Source organism: Cannabis sativa, chromosome 2 (assembly GCF_029168945.1).
Source record: "Cannabis sativa cultivar Pink pepper isolate KNU-18-1 chromosome 2, ASM2916894v1, whole genome shotgun sequence".
Classification (NCBI taxonomy): Eukaryota; Viridiplantae; Streptophyta; class Magnoliopsida; order Rosales; family Cannabaceae; genus Cannabis; species Cannabis sativa.
Window position 1 is genome coordinate 27,756,334 of NC_083602.1, and position 6,110 is coordinate 27,762,443.

Here is a 6,110-nt window from a genome sequence, read left to right on the forward strand (position 1 = left end):
GCCCTTTCTACTCTCACCCACTCTTTTTCTTTCACATACTTTATTTCTCGTATTTTTACCATTTTTTTCAAGTTTTAACACTCTTATTTATTTTTCTCACTCTCACAAAATTTGTTATATTTTTAAAATTTAGAAGCACTTCTAATTTTTCCATATTTTTTTACTAGTCACACTCAAATTTGTCCAATACTATTTTTTTTGAAAAAATAATTATATTTTTTAAAAGAATATATTAATTAATTTTATTTTAACTCTTACAAAATTAATAATTAGCTTTTTCTATTACAACAATTTATATAAAATTATTAAATTATTATAACACATTTACAATTTTTTTTCCTTCTCTCTTTCCAAACAAGATAAAAAGAAACACATTCTCTTTCTATCATCATAATTTTCTATCTCCTCTATATGTCCTATGTTTCATTTTTTTCTTTCTTTTATACCAATTATAGGGTTTAAGAAGAGTTGATGTTAAGTTGTCTTATAATTTTTATTTTGTTACTTTTGTTGTATACATGTATTTTGCTTGTTGTTTAGGTTTGGGGAGAATGATTAATATTTGATTAATAAAAGTAATATTTTTTTACGTCTTGTAGTTTTTTTAGAGTTGATTTATGAATAATTTACATATTTAAATGAGGTTGATGCATGTCTTTTTGCTATTTTGTAGTTATTTTTATATAGTTTTTAGGTTTTTAAGTTTTTTTTAACAGTTATTATTTAGTTATTATTTATATGTATTTGTTATTATGTAATTACACGTTTATATTTTTTTTCTTTCCTTTCTTCTTTCCAAACAACAGAAAAAAAAAGATACATTTCTATCTTTTCATTTTTCTCTCCTTTATACGAAGTATAGGATTAAAGCTAGTGTTAACGCAGATTTTCGTTAACTATATTAAAGCCTAAATCGTGAGGAATTTGCACAGAAAATAAAAGCAGTGAAGGAAAAAATAAGAACACAAAGCTTTTTGCGTGGTTTTGCAGTTAAAATTCTGCATAGTTCACAAGTCAATGTTATTAGATTTCTGATACAATTCTAGGGCTTTTACTCTAATGAATTTTTTGTCCCTTTTTCAGTGTAAACTGCTCCTATTTATAGTTACATAGGAGGGTAGTGAACTAAAAATTAGACTAATATCTTACAACAATAATCCCTTGAATTTGTGGGATTAGATTGCGTCTTACGTAAAATAAATGCGGTTATTATCTGAAAATCACACAACTGTGATTGGTTCGCTTTTACCGGGTCAATGCAAACATGTATTAAATACGTTGTAAAGCGTATCGTTCTGGGACATCTCACTAGATGCATAGCAACAATAACCCTAGTAGCGAGTCAGAGTTTTTCTTATGTCTTTTCGAGGTTGATAATGTAAATCTCGTCGTTTATGCTATTGAAGACATAATGCTCCATCTGACAATCGCAGTTCTTGGTGACAAGGTGAACTTCAGCAGTCAACATTATTTGAATGTCAGCTTCTATTTGAGAGAGCTAACTCGATGGAGTAGTGGATCTCATTGAAAGATTTCTTGAGTTGATTTGTGAAGGTACCATGAGTGTGCCTTCCTATACAAGATGGATGCCTCGCTATCTATTGTTTTGGATTCGTTCAACTGTTATGCTTAGTTTGTATAATGTATATTATACGCTAAAGTGTTCAAACAGTCAACTTCTCGCTTACTTTTCTTCATACGTGGCAAGGTTGGTGCCTTGCCTTGTACTAATGATGTCATCCTTGTGATCATGTCTGTGACGCAAAATATTTCTCGTCAATACGTGAGTTAATAGTGCTGGAAAATATTTTACCAGGATCTAGATTTACTACCAAGTATGTTTCATTAACATCCTAATATGAATTCTAAAACAATGAAATAAACACATAAGAGTTTAAGAAAATCTTACATTGGGTGCAGCGGAATATAATGACTCCTTCCATTCAGATCTCTAGCCCTTGATTACTTTCTGTAGCAGAGCATTAGCAAGATCTGAATCTGGATCTCTTTCTCTCCTTCCTTTGATGCTGATTTTCCTTCTTGTTGTTTGGATTCTCCTACAGTCTTACACACTATGATTGAGATACCACTTGATGTGTGTGGGCACTACTCTATCACTCAAGATATTTCGAAATTCAAAGAGAAGAAAAGAGAGAGGAAAGTGGTGGTTAGGCTTTTCTCTGAAAGAAACAATAATGTAAAGTCATGAGTTTCGTGAAGCCAATACTTTCTATTTATAGAATGCCATCTTGGTTTAGGTTAGAATTGTATGGCATTAAAATAATAGAAAAATAAAATGGTAAATCTTTGCATAGTGGCCGGCCATATAAGGAAATTGGGTCTCACTTTGCAACTTTCCCATTTTGTTATTTTTCATTCCCATTTTCTCAAAAATGCCAATTTTTCAATTTGACCATTTAAATGCCAATTCTAATTATTTAATAACTAAAAAATAATTATTAAATAATATTTTCATTTAATATATTTATTAATTTAGACATATAAAGTATCTTCATTAATAAATAAACCTAGAAACTCTTTTCTTTATAATTTCACCCTTGCTTAGTGAAAATTCATAAAGTAGACATAGTCTAACTTTAGAATTATAATTGATTAACCAAAATCAATCAACTGAGTCTTACAAGCAGTATGGTCTCAACTAGTATGGGGACCATGGGCCTATATTTCCGAGCTTCCAATAAGTCGAACCGAATTCACAAAGTAAATTCCCTAACTTATTAATTCCTTATTGAATCCACACTTAGAACTTGAAATTGCACTCTCAGTCATATAGAACGCTCTATATGTTCCATGATATGGATACGTCATTAGTTATCCATTGTTATAATCCTAATTTGATCAATGACCCTTTAATATATGATCTACATTGAATAGGCACTAAATTACTGTTACACATTCAATGTATTTTATCCTTAAAACACTTAGCTCCGTATAAATGATATTTTAGCAAAGTAAAATGAGATCTCCACCATTTATCTCTGTTTAGCCAAGCTCGAAGGATATCATCGTTTCACTTCTAAATCCTATAGAAGTTATAGACTCCATATTTATGTTAGCGCTCCCACTCAATTATACTATCATGTTCCCAAAATGTACGTATCACCCTGACCCAAAAGTAGTCTTAACTAACAAATCAAAGAACATGTATAATACTCTTGAGATCGAACCTAATCATATCAGGATTAAGATCATTTGATTTAGGATCAACGAGTGATATTGAATTGAATAGATATTACAGTAAGTTTTAATATATCTAATCAAAGTTCAATATCGGTCCCTTCCGATGTATACTCCATACATTTGATACTGGTAAACTTTGCCAATGTCCTGGAAAGGACATAACACTTTTCCAAGGTGTAAGAATACCTATCGCTGATTATACCATGTCAGTCTAAATCCAGTGTTCTAACAAATCATGGAATAAACTTTCGAACATATAATTAAGATTATCTTCCACTGTGCTGACAACACTATAATCATTAACAAATTCATATATTCTGGACTTAAATAGAATTCATACATTATATATATATAATCATGAAATAAATCATGTGAACCATGCAACATAAAATGTTATTTCTGATCTTTATTAATAAGTAAATCTGATTATATTGAAATGGGTTTGATTTAGGGCACAAAACCCAACAAATAGTTCGTACATCCTTGTCTCGCTTACGACTTTACAATCAGCGAGTTATAAATATACTCTACCAGTTCATTATTTAATGAGTTATTCTATTTTAACATCTACAAATATAATTAATATTATATTCGCTGGTTCGTATTCTCCCAAGTTGACATGTGTCCTTCTCTGAAGTGCCAGCTGAATTTCGGGTATAACAATTGCCCCTTAAAAAGTTCTTTTTAATAAAAAGTGCTTTTTAAATGATTACAGAGGGTAAATTTGTCATAATCCCTTTTGAAAATAGCATGTTCTCTAATTTTGGAAGTTTTGTGGTTTCGAGGTACATCAACATTTAATGACCATCTTTTCCACTCCTCTTTCGAATTCTACCCATAGGATTAATCATCTTTCTGATCTAACGGAGATTGACCCAAGAGTAGATAAAGGGAAAAAGAAAAACCTTTGCATTACTTTCGCCATTTAAAAACTTCTGGAAATTTTTTGAGTTTTTCTACAAAAAATCGTATCCAGATTATTTTGAAACCTTGCATGGCATTTTTCCTACGAGTTTCATTCGATTTAATTTTCGACTTCAAGCATTCGGAGAGATCTTCAAGACGTTCAGAGGTTGCAGATTGCAGAGCCATTCATCGTCCCAAACCCCAACTTTAAACAGTAAGTGGCTTTTCTCCTTATTATCTCACATGCTCATTATGTTGTACTTCTGGGTTCAATTACTATCTTCTTGGTCAGTATCGTTATTATCTCATTTGTTTTTAGCAATTTTTAGGGCCAAACTGTATCTGGTAAATATTAGGTTTTAGACAGTACGTAGGTTTTCTAGAATCTCCAATTTACCAACTTCTAGTTTGATAAATTTCTTCCAAGAATTGGGTTTGCTTTCTCCTTGTAGCAATGTCCCAACTTTGTTAAGAAGTTTATCGTCTAGAAGACTTAGAAATTGAGTACCCTACTGAGATTTCCATCCCTTACAAACCCAAAATTTATGAACCCCAATCAAAACTAGAGGTAAATGATGCAAGAATTAGAGAACACTTAGTGAAAATTCATCAGGAAGACACTGCTAGTTGCCACAGACGCTTCTTGCACGTAATTTCTAAAGGCAAATGTCATTTCTTGCGAGATGCTACTTGGCCCGAACCTCCCAGTGTGTCTTCTATTCCTTTGGTTAAACCCCCATTTTTACCCAAAGTCACAATTGCTTTTGAACCAGGTGACTTGGATTTTGAAATAATGTCTCCCAAGCCATATCAATCAAAGACTCCCCAGGACCCTAACATCACCTTCGAGGCAGAGTTAATAGAGTTGAGGGTGCGAACCATCGCAGGTTACGTAGGCGATTCACTAAGGACCTGCAACATTGAGTATAAGCGAGATTAGAGGGTTAGATCAGTACGAGCCGGCGAGTTTATTTGTTACACACCTGTGCGACTTACACGTGAGACCTCTGGGGGGCCAGTGGCGAGACCAGTACAAGTGGCTCGACTAAAATAGGCGCTTGGAGCCTTGCGCACATCAGAGCAGGAGCAATAATCCCCCTTTGCGACTATTTCAAGGACTTTGTAAACCAGCTCGGGCTTGCCCCGTTCCAACTGAATCATGTCTCCTATAGAATCCTTGCAAGTTTGAGGGTTTTGTACAAAATCCTAATTGGGAGTGCCCCACTCCCCTAGAAATAGAGTATCTTTACTCTGTTAAAGTTGTTCCTGCGAGGAAGAATTCCGCAAGGGGCTTTTACTATCTCGGCACTCACTCCGACAATCGCAAGATCATCGTGGATTTGCCAAACAAAACTTCCTTCAAGGACGATTTCTTTTGGAAGACTGGCCTCTCCAAGATTGGCACAACCACTTTTCGCATAATTTGTAAGTGATTATTTGCATTAGACTTGGTTGAATTAATCCATGTCTTTTATTGTATGTTATCTGACTAAAATTTTGTTTTGTTCTCGACAGCTATCTCGAAAAGACCTGCCCTATCCCTGAGATGGCTGAACGGCGCACGCTCTTGCTGACTCTCCCATATGGCCTTAGGTCATGCGACTTCCTTCTAAGCGAGGTTAATCTGAGGTTTGTGGATCTCCTAACTGACAAGGAGTTTACTTGTGATTACAAATATCCCAAGTATTCTTCCTGGCAGCAAGTTCCCATCCCAAACAAGGAGAAACCTCAAGATCGCGTGGCTCATGCATTGTACCTACAGAATACTACCCCTCGAGAAGTTGGTGAAGGAGCATCTTGAGGTAATCAATGTCGTTGGTCACCCACACTGCTTAGGGCTGAATGTAACACTTTAGTTATATTTCGAGATAGCCGCTTTAACTTTTTTATTTGGTATCTCAGATTCCGTGTTCAAATTAGTTTTGTTGAGTCATACTACGAAGTAACCTAGTAGTATGGGACTATGATGGATAGGGCAAGTCATTTAGACGCGAGCTGGAATT